Below are 20,457 nucleotides of genomic sequence, written 5' to 3' on the forward strand. Positions count from 1 at the left end.
ACTTTCAAGCATTGGAAAAATTAAGACTAACTACTTGTTCACATGGATGTGTGAGTCAAGTAAAGGATCGAGTACACATTCTTGTGCACTGATCAAGCCCACCACAAATAATCGTTAAGACTATTCGTCATTATTTACTAAAATTCAGTAAATATGGTTATACTTACAAGCTTCAGTGTAATTCTGAGACATTGGAAAAGGTTTCAATGTATGGCAGAGCGAATAAGAAGAATCAACTTAGGCAGAAAGATAAAAGTTTCTCAAATATGAAAAGATGGGAGAGTACTTTAGTATCATGTTATATAATCATCTTAATGATTAAGAGACCTTATCACAATTCATCCTCTAAGTGCATTCTGGTAGCTAAGAAGAGGAGCTATGAATTGTTGAAGTGGTTAAATCAAGAAGATGATTTATACTTCGTTCCAAAAACAATTCTTAGAGTTATACTCTAAGATTGTAACTTGAGTGACATGTCTTAAAGAAGGTTTAAAACACTTGTCAAATGTAAGAGTAAAAGTTTTCTACTCTTGTACATTTGAAATTGGTAAGTTGTGATGTTTTGGATAAAACAAAGACCAACTAAGGCCAATTGTGTGAAGTGTTTGTCTTGATTAGAATCCACACTATCTCTTGAATATCTGACAAGAAAGTCTTATATGTCAAGAGGACAGTGGGAGTCTTAAAGGTCATGAAAGTCTCAAGAACTAATCAAGAATAAAACCTGAAGTTCTTCACTAGCACACGACTTGAGGTTTATAACCTATCGTGTCGACATGTCTGTGCCTATTCAAGTTGGCTTTGCATAGGAGTTCTGAGAGTTCTCAATTGGTTGCACAGCTACTTGGAAGCAATGGCAGGCCCTTGAGCTGCCAAATGGCAAGAATTTAAGATTGCACAAGTTTAATCCATATAAGTGTGGATTTGTTAGTAACCTTGTCTTGTGATTATGGTTTTGACAAAATTCATATGGATAGGAACTCATATACCATAAAATCTAAGTGTCATAAGGTTTCTCTCCGATTCATGAAAATGATGGTGAGGAAACACTTTCACTAAGTAGATTTTAGCTAGATAGCAATTGTGATATTTGCATTCTCAAAGTCGTTAGTGGAGCGTGTGTGGTTAACCAACACACTAACATGGACTTGTGAGAAGTGGTAAAGGTCTAAACAATCGAGACTATGATTACGGCATCCCTTTTCATAGTTCTTAAAATTGTTTAGACACACCTGTGAGCTATCTAAGATAAGGTGTATGATATTGATAAAGTTTTATCAAAGCAATCTAGTATCAGAAATCTGAACTTTGGTAAGAAAGTCAATAAAGTATTGATTTCTAGAAGTCCAGCTGATTTCTGATTACATGTCAAAGCTAGTGGGAGCATAAGTGTTATGCTAATAATCATCATGTTAGTGGGAGCATGATAATTATGATAAAGGTTGCAAGTTAGCAATGTTAATTATAGAAAACAAAAGTTTCAATCCGTGAGGCTGCAGGGGTTGAAAAAGTTGTTTTGTTATAATTAAGGGAGAGAAAATTATACTTCATTTCAATTCTAAAAGCTTAGATTGAGATTTTAATCGTATTTAGTCAAGGATATATATATGAATTTCATGTTGGAATGGCTCAACATAAGGAAATTCTATATATATGGGTCCATTATTTAGTCAAGGATATATATATATGAATTTCATGTTGGAATGGCTCAACATAAGGAAATTCTATATATGGGTCCATTATTTGCGTTCTAAAATTCGATTATGATTACGGCATCCCTTTTCATAATCTGAATTATGAGAACTTGGCAAATAGAAATGGAAATGTTATAGCAAAAGACTGGTTTAGTCTTTATGTGAGACATCATGACTCGTGTCCCATATGCTTCGGATATAGGATCGATTTCATGTGCTATATTCATCCTTTCTAAAATTTTCCAAATGCCTGGGGCATTAAGAAGGGAAAAGGTCTAGAACTGGATATGACTAAAAGGATTAAGCAATTGTCGAGGACAATCTAAGGTTTACCAAAGATTGGTTGCTCAAGGACAGTTGGAAGTATAGTGTTAATTCTGAAAGGACCATATTGACATAATCTGTAAGGAGGCAACTCTTGTTCAGAAGTGATAGTCAAAATGGAATATGGAAATGTTTCAAAGTTGGAAATTATTCAATCTGTGTAAGATTAGGAAACTTAATGCAAGAAGGATGTTTCCAAGGAGTTGATCTCCTTGGAATGCTCTGTAATGGTTGTTGTCAAGTCTTTCTGACTCTGTGCATAATCATTACAGGAGGATCAATGCATATAAGTTTAGAATCTAACAGATTTCAGTAAATGGCATGAATTTGGAATTCTTGCATTTGCAGTAAGGATTTGGGACTGTGAAAGAGGATCATTGGAGTTATGTTCAATTGATCTAATTCACAAAGTGAAGATCATAGACAAACATAGTATGCATACTTGGTGTATGGCATGACTACTGTTTAGAAAACATAGTGTACATGCTTGGAGCATGGGACAACTATTGTTTTAAATTCCAGAATAAAGTTGATAGCTGAAACAGTATACAATGAATAATGTGTAATCATATGGTGATAAATAAAAGGTGTTTTATTTATGTTCATAGGTTTTGATACCATATTAGATTCTATTATTATTGTGTTTCATTTTGCATGTTTTGACTTCCAGAATAACTAGGTCGTTCTTCCTGATTGACTAAGTTATTCAAACTATCCACAGTCGATCATATGTTGGAAGTAGATATGAATCAAGACTGTCATGGGTTGGCTTGTAGAGGTCTAAGATGTTGGACAAGGGGCTACAATACTCATGAGTGCTCATAAGTTCTGAGTATTGGATTCAACCCGCGCTCATTGGAATCACTTCATGGATTTTATCACGAGTGATCATGAGACGATAATATCTTATATTCTTCAAACCTAGAGATATGAGTTGTTACTATGAGTTGGTTGTACATTGATTGCACGAAAACGCATTCGGTAACTCGGTGTTATAAAACGTGCCTTTGTGTATGATTCAACAAGTAGTAGAACAAGCCATATGAGTCGAAGTTTATCCATTCCTTTTACCTTCGGGATAAAAGCGATATCTGTGGGCCCGTCGATGATTTGATGATGACAAATGGAAGTGCTCGGCCGAGCCAGGACTGATTTGATTTGTTCAATTAGTCAGTCGTCATAAATCGGAAATCGAGAAACAACAAATGGACAGAGAGAATGATTATAATCCATGTCTCAGTCCATATGATATCTAGAATGGAGGAATATATGATCCCTTATCTAATGGACAAGTCATTGACAAAGGTCAGAGTTCATCTACAAGGTCAGAGTTCGACAACGACTTTTGAGAGCTACGATTGCCAGTTGGTTCCTGAAGTCATACGCAATAATAGTTTTAGACTTATCCAAGTGGGAGACTGTTGGATTAGTGTCTAAGTCCATAACTATAATTGGTATGTACTTGACCCGACTCGGCATGGTCCATTTGGGTTGCATGGCATCGGAACATTTGGATAGACCGTTTATGAGGAAAAGACATTTTGTGACATATTAATATATTATAAGTTCTAATATATTAATATGAAATCATGTTATTTAATTAGTATTGATCAAGAATTAATTTGGACTTAATTTAGTGATCAAAAAGAGACTAATTAAATATATGGGGATTGATTGTGTAAATCATTCATTCTTATATATGTGGGCTTATGATCCAAGATTCCTTTATGTTGGGTTTAACCCATGTGGTGATCCATGGATACTCCATGGAGGTTAAAACCCATGGAGCATAAGGAATGGGTAAAGTCATGAGTTACATGGTGTAACCCTAATAGCCACACTATATAAGAACCCCTTTAGTTCAAGAAATTGGCACTAGTGATACATATTTTGAGGGCTAGCCGATTTGAACATGTATGTCTTCTTCTCATGGTTATTCCAAGAGTTCATGATGTTGTGTGAACCATTTGAGGTGTCACACTTGGGGCACTAGGCTCTCAAGCTTCATGGAGTCAAGCAACAACAACAAGGTATGTATTCTATCTATTTTAGTATCCTAGTATCAATGTTTTGGTATGCTAGTTAGGATAATACCTTGGATAATCATATTTGCATGTATAATAGAGAAAACATAGATCCAAGGTATTTAGGGTTGCATGTACACTTAGGAGTGTTAGAATGCTCAAAACCCATCATTTACACTATTAAATCTAATGATTCATCACATGCTATTTCTTGGGTTCTTGATACAGGATGTGGTTTTCACATTTGTTCTGATTTGCAGGGCCTAAGAAGAAATAGGGATGTGGAGCATGGGAAGATAAATTTGATCATGGGGAACAGAAGATCGTCGCCTGTCACCAAGATCGGAGTTTACTCTTTAATGCTTAGTAGTGGATTACGATTAGATTTAAATAATTATTGCTATTTGCCAGATATGGCAAGAAACATCATTTCATTTCATGGTTTGTATAGACATAGATATTCATTTGATAATGAAAAGGGTTCTATTAATGCTTATCTTAATGGTGTTTTCTATTTTGAAGCATTGCCTTGTAATGGAATATATGAAACTGTGATGGTTGTAGATAATTTAGGAAATGATGTGTTGTGTATTGATTCTTCCAATGATTTGGATAAAACATGCTTGTGGCATTGTCGTCTTGGACATGTCAACAAGAAATGCATAGCCCAACTCCAAAAGGATAGAGCGTTGGAGTCATTCGAACTTAGGGACGATGACGTGTGCGAGTCTTGTTTACTTAGAAAGATGACCAAGTCACCCTTCACTGGCACTTGTGCGAGGGGTGAGGGTTTATTGGACCTCATACATACAGATGTATGTGGGCCCTTTAGATCCACCACAAGGGATGCGTGCCGCTCCTACGTGACTTTTACCGATGATTATAGCAGATATGGCTATATCTACTTAATCAGGCATAAGTCAGAAACCTTTAAAAAGTTCAAAGAGTTCAAACAAGAAGTGGAGAATACGTTGGGCAAGAAAATCAAGATGCTTCGATCAGATCGAGGTGGAGAGTACCTAAGTCTTGAATTCCACGACTACCTCAAGGAATGCGGAATCGTTTCGCAATTGACACCTCCCAGGACACCACAGTTGAATGGTGTGGCTAAGAGGCATAATCGAACCTTGCTAGACATGGTTCGTTCCATGATGTGTCATGCTTCGCTACCTATCTCATTCTGGGGGTATGCCTTAGAGACTGTCGCTCATACCTTAACTTAGTCCCTACGAAGAAGGTTGCCAAAACACCTCACAAGATGTGGACAGGAAAAGCTCCCTCGTTGGCACACATCAAGGTTTGGGGTTGCGAGGCTTTCGTAAGACGAGAGACTCACGACAAGCTCGAACCTCGTAGTGAGCGATGTATTTTCATCGGCTACCCACAGAATTCCTTTAGATATCTCTTCTATAGACCGAGTGACAATGTTGTCTTCGTTGCGAGGAGGGGGGTTTTCCGAGAACGAGAACTCATAAGCCAAGGGGACAGTGGGAGGCAAATCGATCTTGAAGAGCTTCAAGAGTCGAGCGATGAAGGAACCTCCAACACTGGCGCTCAACCCAAGGAGGAAACTCCAGTTGAACCGATTGACGAGTCCTTACCTCTTAGACGTTCCAGTAGAGTTAGTGTTCCGCCCGTGTTGTATGGTTTTTACATAACAAGTGAGGGTGATACGTTTATTAGTGATAGTACATTGGTGAATGTGGATGAACCTAACAGCTACAAGGAAGCCATGGCAGGCCCAGAGTCTGTGAAATGGAAAAAGGCCATGGACAACGAGATTCAGTCCATGTATGACAACCAAGTTTGGATTTTGGTTGACAATGTGCCAGGTCGTAAGACGGTCGGGTGCAAATGGATCTTCAAGAAGAACACTGATATGGATGGGAATGTACACACTTATAAAGCGTGATTGGTTGCGAAGGGTTTCACTCAAACTCCCGGAGTTGACTATGATGAAACCTTCTCACCGGTTGCGAAGATAAAGTCTATCAGGTTAATGTTGGCCATTGCTGCATTTCATGACTATGAAATATGGCACATGGATGTCAAAACCGCTTTCCTTAACGAGAAGTTGGCTGAGGATGTTTACATGAGTTATCCAGAGGGTTTTGTCAATGCGAAGCATCCCAATAGAGTGTGTAAGCTTGAGAAGTTCATTTATGGACTAAAACAAGCATCTCGCAGATGGAATCTTTGTTTCGACGAGAAAGTCAAAGAGTTTGGTTTTCTGCAAAGCAAGGATGAATCATGTGTATATGTCAAAGTCTGTGGGAGTATAGTAAGCTTCCTCGTATTGTATGTCGATGGCATACTGCTCATAAGAAACGACATCCCAACCCTGAAGGAAGTTAAATCCTAGCTTGAGAAGTGCTTCGCTATGAAGGACCTCGGAGAAGCTGCCTATATTTTAGGAATAAGGATAGTGAGAAATAGAAGTAAGATACTAATAGGACTTAGTCAGAATACTTACTTGGACAAGGTACTAAAACGTTTTAGTATGGAGAATTCAAAGAAGGGAGAGTTACCAATCCAAAGTAATGCCAAATTGAGTAAGACTCAAAGCCCTAGTACCGAAGTCGACATAGCAGAAATGAGCCGAGTACCATACGCTTCTGCAGTTGGCTCGATTATGTATGTTATGACTTGTACTCTCCCTGATGTGGCCTTCGCTTTGATCATGGTCAGCAGATATCAAGGGAACCCTGGCAAAGCACATTGGATCGCAGTAAAGAATATTCTTAAGTACCTTCGGAGGACCAAGGAATGGTTTCTAGTCCTCGGTGGGAGTGATGACTTAAGGGTGTGAGGGTATAGTGACGCCAGTTTTCAGACCGACAGAGACAACTACCGTTCGCATTCGGGCTGGGTCTTTACCCTAAATGGAGGAGTAGTGACTTGGAAAAGTTCCAAGCAGGAGACCGTAGCTGATTCAACGTGCGAATCAGAGTATATAGCGGCGAGCAAAACGTCAAAGGAGGCAATATGGTTGAAGAACTTCATTGGAGACCTTGGAGTGGCACCAGCCATAAAAGAGCCCATGGAATTTTTCTGTGATAATGAATGAGCGGTTGCCTTGACCAAGGAACCGAGGGATCATGGCAGATCTCGACATATCGACAGAAAATATCACTTTATTCGACATCGTGTGGAAGAAGGACTCCTCGTAGTAAAGAGGGTATCGTTAGAAGATAACCCGGCAGATCCCCTTATGAAGGGACTGAGTAGGGTTAAGCACTTGCAGCACGCTAGGAGCATTGGGCTGAAGGACGATATTAGTTTAGATTAGATAGTTTAGAAACGTGTAATAGATAAATGTAATTGACATTTGATGATTAAATAAAAGAGTATTATTTATAAGTAAAGCACTGTCTTATGTTAATTATTTACCTATTGTTTCATTTTGCATGTTTTGACTTCCTGAATAATAAGATTATTCGAATGTTCCACAGTCGTTCATACTGTGGGAGTAGGTATGAAAGAAGATTGTCATAAATTGGTGTGTAGATTGTCTGAAGTGTATTAGACATAGCAAAGGTTTGCTACAACATTCATGAGTGCTTATGAGTTCGATTTGAGCATTGGATTAGACCCGCGCTTGCTGGTATCACTTCATGGAATTCATCACGAGTGATCGCAAGACGATAATATCATATGGTCTTAAAGCCTAGATATATGGTTTATTGTTTACAAGTTGGTTGTGCATTGATAATGCGTAAATGCATCAGTAACTTGATGTTATAAAACGCATTGTTGTGTATGATTTGATTTGTGAATGGTAAATGCATATAAGTCGAATTTTATCTGTTCCTTTTATCCTAAGAGGGTAAAAGCAATATCAGGGCCCCTCGATGATTTTGTTTGACTTATGTGCCGGGCCCGGTCAGGACTGAATTGATGTGTTCAATTAAGTTCTATGTCAAAAGAATCATAGATCGAGAAACAACTGCTGGACAATAGGTATGACTATGTTCCATGTATTTGTCCGCACGATATCTAGAACGGAGGACTATACGATCCCTTATCTAGAGGACAGGTTACTGATAAGATCATAGTTCGACAGCGTCTTTGAGAGCTACGATTGCTAATCGGATTGTATTTACATTTGTAGTTACTAGACTTATCCAAGTGGGAGACTGTTGGATTAGTGTCAAAGCCTGTAACTATATTTGGTAAGTATTTGACCCGGTTGTGCATGGTCCTTTTAGGTTGCCTTCACCAAACCAACATGATAGGATGATTTATGAATAAAGAGGTTATTATGATTTATTAATATGTTATATGAATAATATATTAAAGGAGAAATCATATAGTTTAATTAATATTAGACAAGAATTAATTGATAATTAATTTTGTGGCTAAAAGAGATTAATTAAATAAAAGGGACTGGAACTGTCAATTGTGTGATAGTTGACTTGGGCTGAGAATCCTTTTGGATTTAAGGGATGGACGAAAATTAGAGTGGGAGCCCATCTAATTTCGTCCAAGGCCTTTATTCTGGAAGGTTCTTTAGACTGCTTAAGACTTAAGCTATCCAATTAGGGTTTTGACTGAAACCCTAACAGCACAAGTATAAATAGACCCTTTAGGCTTCAGAAATCGGCTAACCCTACTTCTAAGAGTACTAGAGCCGACTTCAAGAGTCTCCAACCTCTCTCCAAGACCATCCTCTTGCTTGTGGTGTTTGTAAGCCATTAGAGGAGTGACATTTGTGACTCTAAGCTCCAAGGACAACAAGATTCAAGCTTTGAAGAATAGGTAATCATCTAGATCTGTTTTAGTATGTCAATTTCGAATTATATACACTAGATCTAGGGTTATAAAGTCTTGGATGAATTGCATGTACAATAGAGAATCCTAGATCCAAGCTTTAGGGTTTGCATGAGCACATAGGATGTTCTTTTGGCTAAAACCCATCAGTTCGTTCCATGATGAGTCGAGCTTCATTACCTATCTCATTCTGGGGGTATGCCTTAGAAAACTGCCGCCCATATCCTTAATCTAGTCCCAACTAAGAAGGTTTCCAAAACACTTCACGAGATGTGGAAAGGGAAGGTTCCCTCGTTGGCACATATCAGGGTTTGGGGTTGTGAGGCTTTCGTAAGATGAGCGACTCACGACAAGCTTGAACCTCGTAGTTAGTGGTGTATTTTCATCGGCTACCCACAGAAATCTTTGGGATATCTTTTCTACAGACCTAGTGACAACGTGGTCTTCGTATCAAGGAGAGGGGTTTTCCGCGAGAGAGAACTCATATGCCAAGAGGACAGTGGGAGCCAAATTAATCTTGAAGAGATTCAAGAGCCAAGCGATGAAGGAACCTCTAGCACTAGCACTCAACCTGAGGAAGAGATTCCTGTTGAACCAGTTGACCAGTCCTTACCTGTGAGACGTTCCAGTAGGTTTAGCGTTCCACCTGTGTTGTATGGTTTCCATATAACTGCTGAAGGTGATACGTTTATCAGTGATAGTACACTGATAAATTTGGATGAACCTAACAACTACAAGGAAGCCATGGCTGGCCCGGAGTCTGCAAAGTGGAAAGAGGCAATGGACAATGAGATTCAGTCCATGTATGACAATGAAGTTTGGAACTTGGTTGACAATGTACCAGGTCGTAAGACGGTCGGGTGCAATTGGATCTTCAAGAAGAAGACCGAAATGGATGGGAAAGTACACACGTTCAAAGCATGACTAGTTGCGAAGGGCTTTACTCAAACTCTGCGGGTTGACTATGATGAGACCTTCTCACCAGTGGCCAAGATCAAGTCTATAACGGTTATGCTGGCCATAGTTGCGTTTCATGATTATGAAATATGGCAAATAGACATCAAAACTGCCTTCCTTAATAGGAAACTGGCTGAAGATGTTTACATGTGTCAGCCAGAGGGTTTTGTAGATGCGAAGTACCCAAATAGAGTGTGCAAGCTTGAGAAATCCATTTATGGATTAAAGCAAGCGTCTCGCAGATGGAATCTCTGTTTCGATGAGAAAGTCAAAGAGTTTGGATTTCAAGAACCCAAGATGAGTCATGTGTGTATGTCAAAGCTAGTGGGAGTGCAATTAGCTTTCTAGTATTGTATGCCGATGACATACTGCTCATAGGAAACGACATCCCAACTTTACAGGAGGTTAAGACCTAGCTTGGGAAGTGTATTGCTATGAAGGATCTAGGGGAAGCTGCTTACATTATGGGGATAAGGATTTGGAGAAATAGGAGTGAGAGACTAATTGGACTTAGTCAAAGTACTTACTTGGACAAGGTGCTGAAACGTTTTAGCATGGAGAATTCCAAGACAGGGGAGCTGCCAATCCAGAGCAATACCAAGCTGAGTAAGACTCAGAGTCCGAGTACCGATGCTGAGATAGCGGAAATGAGTCGAGTGCCATATGCTTCCGCCGTTGGTTCGATCATGTACGCTATGACATGTACTCGCCCTGATGTGGCTTTTGCATTGAGCATGGTTAGCCGATATCAAGGGAACCCGGGTAGAGCTCACTGGACAGCAGTTAAGAACATTCTTAAGTACCTGTAAAGGACTAGGGACTGGGTCCTTCCACTTGGTGGGAGTGATGACTTGAGAGTGACAGGGTATAGCGACGCCAGCTTTCAGACCGACAGAGATAACTTCTGCTCTCAGTCGAGCTGGGTATTTACCCTAAATGGAGGAGCAGTTACTTGGAAAAGTTCCAAGCAGGAGACTGTGGCAGATTCAACGTACGAATCAGAGTACATAGTAGCGAGCGAAGCGTCGAAGGAGGCAATATGGTTGAAGAACTTCATTGGAGACCTTGGAGTTGTACCATCCATAAAGGAGCCTATGGAGATTTTCTGTGATAACGAAGGAGCGGTTGCCTTAACCAGGGAACCAAGGGATCATGGTAGATCCAGACACATCGACATAAAATACCACTTCATCAGACATCGGGTAGAAGAGGGACTCCTCGTAGTCAAGAGGGTATCGTCAGAGGAGAATCCGGCAGATCCCCTCACAAAGGGTCTGAGCGGGGTTAAGCATTTATAGCATGCGAGGAGCATTGGTCTGAAGGACGATATTAGTTTTAGTGATTAGATAGATGTTTAGAAACTTGTAATAGTTAAATGTAATTGACATTTGGTGATTATATAATGGAGATTTATATATAAGTATTGTTTACTATCTTGTGTCAATTGTTCACTATTGTTTCACTTTTGTATGTTTTACTTCCTGAACAATTGGATTGTTCGAGTTATCCATAGTCGATCATACTTTGGAAGTAAGTTATGAGGTTAGACTGTCATGAATTGGTTTGTAGATTGTCTAAGTGCTTAGACATAGCAAAGGTTTGCCGCAACGTTCATGAGTACTTCTGAAATAAGATTTGAGTATTGGATTAAACCCACACTCATTTGAATCACTTCATGGAATTTATCACGAGTGACTGTGAGACGATAATATCGTATGATCTTTAAACCGAGATATATGAGTTGTTGTTTACAAGTTGGTTGTACATTGATAATGCGTAAACACATCAGTAACTTGATGTTGTAAAACGTGTTGTTGTGTATGATTTAATGAGTAAATAGTACATGCATATAAGTCAAATTTTATATGTTCCTTTTATCCTAAGAGGGTAAAAGCGATATCTTGGGCCCCTCGATGATTTTGTGTTGACTTATGTGTCGGGCCCGGTCAGGACTGAATTGATGTGTTCAATTAAGTTCTATGTCAAACAAATCAGAATTCGCGAAACCAAATTGTTGGACATTGAGAATGATTATGATCCATGTCTTTTTCCACACGATATCTTGCAGAATGGAGGATTATATGATCCCTTATCTAAAGGACGCGTCATTGACTAGGTCAGAGTTCGACAACGGCTTTTGAGAGCTACGATTGCTAATCGGATTTTGAATTCATACTTTTAGTTATAGTTATTAGACTTATCCAAGTGGGATACTGTTGGATTAGGTGTCTAAGCCCATAACTATAATTGGTATGTACTTGATCTGATAGTAGCATGGTCCTTTTGGGTTGCCTTCACCATAGCAACTGGACAGGATGAATTATGGAGAAAGAGGTTGATAAATGATTTATTGATATATTATAAGAATAATATATTAATTGGGAAATCATATTATTTAATTAGTATTAATCATAAATTAATTTGGAATTAATTTTGGATTAAAGGAACTGACTAAAAGTAAGGGGACTGATATTGCAAATCATTGATAGTTGTAAGTTGGGTTGATGGACTCCTAAAAGAAGGGGTGGACGAAATCTATGGGAAGCCCATAGAGATTTCGTCCATAGGCTTTCTAGAAGGGATCCATGGATTGCTTAAGGCTTAAGCAATCAAATTAGGGTTTCACCTGGAAACCCTAGCAGCCTCGGCTATATAAAGGGCCCTTGGCTTGTAGTTGTCGGCCTATGCATTCTAAGAAGAACCCTAGCCGAATTTTGTAGAGCCTCATCACCTCTCTCCTTCATCCTTTGCTAAGTGGTGTTTGTGACTCCATTAGAGGCGCAACGCTTGGGGAACTAAGCTCTTGAAGGTCAATATCAAGCTAGGAATTACTTGTTACTACAAGCTAACAAGAAAGGTATTCTTCTAACCCTAGTTGATTCATTTTTTTCGAAAATTGTATGGTAGATTAGGGTTCTTGCTTTGGAAAATTAATTTTTACGTATAACTTGAGAAAAACCTAGATCCAAAGCAAACAGGGTTGCATGTCCACATAAGAATGTTGTAATGCTCAAAACCCATCAGTTATGTGAACAAATATTAAGATTATAAAACCTTAATATAAAATTTATCTTTAAGCGATAAAATAAAGTGTAAAAATAAAAGACTATTTAGGATAAATAATCTAAACGAAAGTCACAGACACCGTAACCACGAGCACGTGGATATAAAGAACGATTGAACCTGACTTCGTATATAGGAGTTACGATTTTTCGAAGTTTCGCGTTCAACACGATACAATGTATGTGTCATAAAAATTGAAATAGAGATCGGTTGCTCGTTAGACAAAATATTCTAAATGAAAGTTGTAGTAATCTTCGATACGAAATCAGGGATATAAAGAACGTCAAAAATTGAGCTAGTATGCGAAAGATACGAAGGAAACTAGGTCCCTAAGCTTGATATGCAACGTCTTTCACAGTGTAATCTTTACAGTGTAATCTTTACATGTTCTTTTTAGTATTCTTTCAATGTATTAAGACTAGAATTATTAAAATTTCGGTGTGGAGAACTATTTTCAGTTTAAAAAATTAGTTTATTTAAATTTCAGTTTACTGCAGCAGTCTGTAGATGTTAAAAAATAAACATGCTTCTTATTATAGGTTGCAACCGTTTGTTCCACCTCTTCTGCTGCAGAGGGTTGCTGAGGTGGTCCGCAAACTTCATGAATTTTTGCTTCGAAAAAACAAATAGCTCTGTAACGCCCGGTTCCCAGTACATATTTTAATTATAAGTTTTTGCATTTTTACTCAGGGACTCGACGAGTTGGGGGCCCAACTCGTCGAGTAGATGCAAATTTTGGGACGAGGGTGGAAAAATCTACTCGCCGAGTCCAAAGCCCCGACTCGACGAGTAGACCTGTCTGGATGAAACCCTAAATTTGAGGGTTTGCACCCTATTTACACAACTTATAGAGTCTCCACTCCAGCCTCCATCGCCCTCAGACTCTCTTCACGAAACCCTAATCGAATATTGAGTGTTCTTGAGCCGTTTTGTGCCATTTGTGTGTTTTTGAAGCTTGAGAAGAAGGAGGAGGCTTGGGAGATCAAGAGGAAGCAAGTAGATCCAGAGGTTCTGGCACATTTCCAGCTCAGTTGAGGTATAAAGCTGATACCTTGACTATTCATTTTGTTAGATCTCCATTTAGGGCTATTTTATACCTTTTCTAAGTCTTAGTGAAGCAATATTCGGGATTGTGTGTATTAATGGGGTTGTACTTCAGATCTTGAACCTTTAAGGGTTCCCATGGCATAAAGGTGCCAACTTTATGGCCATGGGAGTCCCATGCACCTTGTAGACTTCATTTTGGGTCCTTATGAGCTAGTTAACCCATGCATGCACGTAAAGTTTGTAACTTTACGTGCTATATCGATCCTAGGAGGTCAGATCTATTTTTTGTATGCATTAACCCCGACTGAAATCGACTTGGTAGACTTGGACTTTGGGGGACACGGCGAGTCGCTCATAGGACTCGGCGAGTCGGGTTATGGTTCCCCAACCTTTTCTGTTTCTGATCGATCTGGTTGAGTCTAAAAGAGGACTCAACAAGATGGATGTGAATATGGACTTGAAGATCAAAGAACTCGACGAGTTCAAGGACGAACTCGGCGAGTTCAAGGCAATGTCCCAACTTATATGAAGAAGGACTTGACGAGTTCATGGACGAGCTCGGCGAGTCAAGAGCAAAAACGTCCTGATTCTGTATGAAGGAGAACTCGACTAGTTCTTGAAAGACTCGATGAGTAGGATTGAAGTTTCAGTATTTTGTGGATTATGGAACTCGACGAGTTGGTGGACCAACTCAACGATTTGAGTCAACCAGATGTTGACTTTGACCAAAGGTTGACTTTGACCAGGGTGTTGACCTTGACTTTGACTTTGACCTGAGTTGACCCTTGAAAGGGTTAAGAGTATGAAATGGGGATTAAAGAACGTTATTATGTGTAGGAGTTTGAGAGGGGTTGATCGCAACATCGAGGACAGTTCAGACACTTCACGACATTGAGGTGAGTTACCTTCCGGTAGAAGTGGGTCTAAGGCACCAATGCCGGCCCACTAGTAGGTGATTGTAGTTGAGATGATTGTCTTTGTGATAATTGTCTGGTATGCCGCTATCTGTTATGATTTATGTACTAGTATGCTATGTGATTATGTGGTAGTGGTAGGGGTGAAATAGTCCCCGTATCCGGTTGGAAGAGACCGAAGGGGTAGGCCAGCACCCAGATATGCTAAGCGGTTACCGGTTGAAAGAGACCGAAGGGGTAGGACGGGCACCCAGATATGCCTGACAGTATGTTATTGTATGATATGTGGTATGATGGGGGAACTCACTAAGCTTTGTGCTTACAGTTTTCAGTTTTGTTTTCAGGTAGCTCTTCATCGAAGGGGAAGGAGCCGGCACGGTAGCAACGCATCACACACAGACACAGGATTTCCGCATTATGAGATTCTTGGGATTGTACTCTGACATTGTTACTACTTTATGATATTGTTTTGAGACATGTGACTATGGTTTATGAAATGATATGATTCGATGATGTTTTTCAGTAAACAATTTATAAGTTCCTTAATTTAAAACAAAAATTTTGGTCTTGAAAATTGGGATGTTACAAGTTTGTATCAGAGCCTTGGTTTGAGGGATTCGGACACACCTTCGGGGGTGTCTGGACTCAAATAGAGGGTTTGAAAGATTTTTACAGGAAAATAGTTTTTCAAAAAAAAATAAAATAAGGAGTTTTGAGAAAGAACAAAGTGTGTGATGCGTGCAACCGGCCGAGCTCAAGTAAGTTTTCCCCAAGATACCCATACATGTTATGTTATGATATGATTATGAGAACTGCATGCTAGATTAGGGATAATGATCTAGGGAGAAGCCTTATGTGCCTGCTATATGTGCTTATTGAGTTACATGCTTGAACTGATTAGTCGGTAATATGATGGCTTGAATAGGATATGTTTGGTATGGTTACTCAATGCTCGAATGCTGCTTGCTTTGTGCTTTTAGGGGTTCTATTTATCTTTAGATAACCAGTAAGCGAATACGTTAAGTTACATATTGCGAGGACTAAATAATTTCAGAAGGTTAGGTATAGCCCTATTGCGCAGCTCTTCTTTGAGTCCAACCATTGTAGGGTAGGACCTCTCATTCAAAGAATTATCTGGTCTTAGTGATATGTAATGGTATTCGCAAGCTAGGTAGGTAAAGGCAGCAATGATTCCTTATGCAGCTGATGGCGGAGAGTAGGTCGGAGAGTTACCCTAGGGTGAGTCTAGGATGAGATTAGTGCAGTAAGCAGTAGCAGTAAAAGGGACTTGGTAAAGTCAAGGCAATCCTTAAGGAAAGTACGGATAGATGTGGAAGGTAGTATGGGCCCGTACTACTGAAAGCAGAGGATTCGTACTCGAGTCAAGGAGGGCCGAGATAGAACCAGGAAACTTGTAGTATGTGAGACCTCTCAAGGTTATGTATGACCCTGACGATTATGTATTTTGTTTCACAATGGTGGTGATTACGCGACACGGAGGGGGAGGTTCAGGGTCAGCCTCAGGTTGAGGATCAGGTTTGGGATCGGGTGCCGAGCCAGTTGACGAGAGCCTATGTGAGTTCATTGCTTCTGAGATCACGAGAGGCATCCTTGAGTCGACCCCTATGATTTTCAGGTCGATCAAGGAAGGGATTATCGGGCTGATGGAGGATCGCCTCAGAGCATTTCGGACTAACATGGCCGCCATTCAGTCAGGGACACGCACACTCCCCTTCAAGGACTTCACGGGATGTGGTGCGCCAGACTTCCATGGGGTGAAGGACCCCATCGTTTCCCGGAGATTGATTGCAAACATGGAGTCTGCTCAGTTGATGAGCTTCTGCCCTGAGGGGTCGAAGGTCTGGTATGCTGCAGGAGGTTTGAGGGACCGAGCTCGAGATTGGTGGGAGGCGGTCAGTGATTCCTTGGGAGCCCCAGCCATTGAGGCTACTATGACTTGGTCGGACTTTGTGACCAGGTTTAGGGCTGAGTTTGCACTGACTGTGGAGCTTCAGCAGCTGGCCAGGGAGTTTATTGATATGAGGCAGACGACGGAGTCGGTGGCGGAGATTCCCGCCAAGTTTAGGGAGAGGGCCTTACTGGTGCCTCAGTATGCAGGGGATGAGGAGATGCGGAAGACCCGCTACCACGACATGTTGAGAGCTGACATTCGGAAACATGTCAGCTACTCGGCATGCCCGACATTGGATGACATGATTGCGAGGGCGAGGGATAGGGAGATTGACATTGAGCACATCCGGAAGAGGAAGGCTAAGACTGAGCAGGTTACTGGGGTTTCGGGGAAAAACCCAATGGATCCGACTCCAGGTTGAAGGGCCCGCAGGGCCGGAGCCGCTGTGGGAAATACGACAAGTCACATGAGGGAGCTTGCAGGTTAGGGACATCGGGCTGCTATAAGTGCGGCAAGACTGGGCACTTTAGTAGGGATTGTACTGCCCCTACCCCCACCTTTCAGACATATGACCTGATTTGCTTTCATTGCAATCAGAAGGGCCATAAAAAGGCCAATTGCCTGAGATTGCCAGCAGCAGCGCCAGTGGCGGCGCCAGCTCCAGCGACCCTGCGGATTACGGATGGCCGACAGGGCAAGACAGATGCTCCGATGGTGAGGATCCGAGCCTTCCAGCTGGAGGAGGCGCGTGTCGTACCTAATGTGGTGACGGGTATGTTTTCTTCTCCCTAACTCTTATTTCATGTCGATTATGATATTTATGTGTTGTGTTTATGTGTTATGTTTAGGACTGTTCCATGTGAACGGCATCCCAGTTCAGGTGTTATTTGACTCGGGGGCTACCCGATCGTTTGTCTCTCTTGTGCTTAGCAAGAGGTTTTCTGAGTCTTCAGGCATGTTAGACTATCCTTTAGAGGTTGAGATTGCTAACGACCGATCTGTCCGAGCATCAGAGGTTTTTAGAGACTGCGTGTTGAGGTTATACAACAAGCGTTATCTCGTAGACTTGGTTCCTATTCCGTTACGTGGGAACAAGGTTATCATAGGCATGGACTGGTTGAGCCCTAATGGGGAAGTGATTGACTATGCACAGTAGCTGGTGCGTATCAGGACCCCAAGTGGGGGAGAGGTGGTGATTCAGGGCGAGAGGCCGCAGCAAGGACCAACTTTTTGCTCAGCAGCGAGGGCTAGGCGCTACCTTCAACAGGGTTACGCAGGGTACGTCGCCTATGTTATGGATACCCGAGAAGCGGGTAAGGCGGCCGTGAGTGATGTGCCAGTGGTGCGAGAGTACCCAGACATATTTCCAGAGGAGCTGCTTGGGATACCTCCGGAGAGGCAGGTGGAGTTCCGGATAGACTTAGTTCCCAGTGCGGCTCTGATAGCCAAGGCACCATATCAGTTGGCTCCTCCTGAGATGCAAGAGTTGTCTACACAGCTGCAGGGCTGTTAGACAAGGGATTTATCAGACCGAGCAGCTCGCCTTGGGGAGCCACGATCCTATTTGTGAAGAAGAAGGACGAGTCGCATCAGATGTGTATAGATTACCGAGAGCTGAACAATGTAACGGTGAAGAACCATTACCCACTCCCGAGGATTGATGATCTCTTCGACTAGCTACAGGGGCATCTTGGTTTTTCAAGATAGATTTACGCTCAGGATACCATCAAATCAGGGTTAGAGATGAGGATGTACAGAAGACTGCTTTCCGGACTCGGTATGGCCACTACGAGTTCGTGGTGATGCCCTTCGGGCTCACCAATGCTCCTGCCGCGTTCATGGATCTCATGAACCGCGTATGCAGACCGATGTTGGATCGGTCTGTGATAGTTTTCATTGATGACATCTTGGTTTATTCCAAGACGCAGGAGCAGCACGAGGAGCACTTGCGAGAGGTGCTGGATACCTTGAGGAGGGAGAGCTTGTATGCCAAGTTATCCAAGTGTGAGTTCTGGTTGTGCGAGGTGTAGTTTCTTGGGCACCTTGTCAACCAGAATGGTATTTTGGTTGACCCGACCAAAGTGGAGGCCGTGATGAGATGGGAGGTTCCGAAGTCTCCATTTGAGATACAAAGTTTCCTGGGATTGGCAGGCTATTACCGGAGATTCATTCAGGACTTCTCCAAGATAGCCGTACCCTTGACCCAGTTGACGAAGAAGGTCGTGGTCTTTCCTTGGGGGCCTGATCAGCAGGCAGTGTTTGAGACATTGAGACAGAGACTATGCGAGGCGCCGATCCTAGCCCTGCCAGAAGGCGTGGAGGATTTTGTAGTGTACTGCGATGCGTCCATATTGGGTTTGGGCGCAGTACTGATGCAGAGAGGGCACGTCATCGCCTACGCCTCGAGGCACCTGAAGCCTCACGAGGCGAACTACCCGACGCATGATTTGGAGTTGGGGGCGGTCGTCTTCGCCCTCAAGATTTGGCGACATTACCTCTATAGGGTATGTTGTACCATTTACACAGATCACAAAAGTCTGAGGTACCTCATGGATCAGCCGAATCTGAACATGAGGCAGTGTCGGTGGCTAGATGTGGTGAAGGATTACGACTGTGAGATCCTCTACCACCCGGGGAAGGCCAATGTTGTGGCTGATGCTCTTAGCCGCAAGGCATCCCCGATCAGAGACATTTTCTTGCGGATGACAGTAGTGACTCCACTGTTGGAGCAGATCCAAGAGGCCCAATAGGAGGCTATGAATGAGGAACATCGGAAGAGCGAGCGTATTGTGGGTCAGGTTTCCTCCTTCGACTATGCTAGTCGTGGGTTGTTGACACTACACCGTAGAGTGTGGGTTCCATATCATGGAGGGGTGCGCTAGGTTTTGATGGAGGAGGCGCACAAATCCAGATTCTCGATTCATTCTGGGGCGACGAAGATGTACAGAGATCTTCGTCCTGATTACTAGTGGCCCTGCATGAAGCGGGATGTAGCCTGGTACGTTGGGAGATGCCTGGCCTGCAGGAAGGTCAAGGCAGAGAACCAGAGGCCTCATGGCAAGACGCAGCCGTTGGATATCCCTATGTGGAAATGGGAAGATATTACTATGGAATTCATCACAAAGCTTCCCAGGACCGCACGGGGAGTGGATTTGATTTGGGTAATCGTGGATCGATTGACCAAGAGCGCCCATTTCATTCCGAACCAGGAGAGCATTTCGATCGAGAAGCTGGATGACATCTACATTAGAGAGGTAGTAGCATGACACAGAGTGCCAGTCTCCGTGATTTCTGACAGAGACGTGTGGTTCACTTCCAGATTCTGGAAGAAGTTCCACAACGAGTTGGGTACTCGTCTGCACTTCAGCACTGCTTTTCACCTGCAGACGAATGGTCAGAGCAAGCGGACCATCCAGACCTTGGAGGATATGTTGCGGGCATGCGTTTTAGACTTCAGTGGTAGTTGGGATACCTACCTTCCCTTGGCAGAGTTTTCCTACAATAATAACTACCACACGAGTATTGACCATCCTCCCTTCGAGATGTTATACGGGAGGAAGTGCAGAACCTCGATATGCTGGGGAGAGGTTTGGTAGAGGGTCATGGGGAGTACTGATGTGGTACTGAAGACGACGGAGAGGATCCAGCAGGTCCGGAGCACGCTTCAGACTACTTAGAGTCTGCAGAAAAGTTATGCTGACAAGCGCCGTTCGGACCTGGAATTCCAAGTCGGGGATATGGTTCTCCTGAAG

Source organism: Lactuca virosa, chromosome 3 (genome assembly GCF_052849685.1).
Source record: "Lactuca virosa cultivar CGN04683 chromosome 3, Lactuca_virosa_CGN04683_v6, whole genome shotgun sequence".
Lineage (NCBI taxonomy): Eukaryota > Viridiplantae > Streptophyta > Magnoliopsida > Asterales > Asteraceae > Lactuca > Lactuca virosa.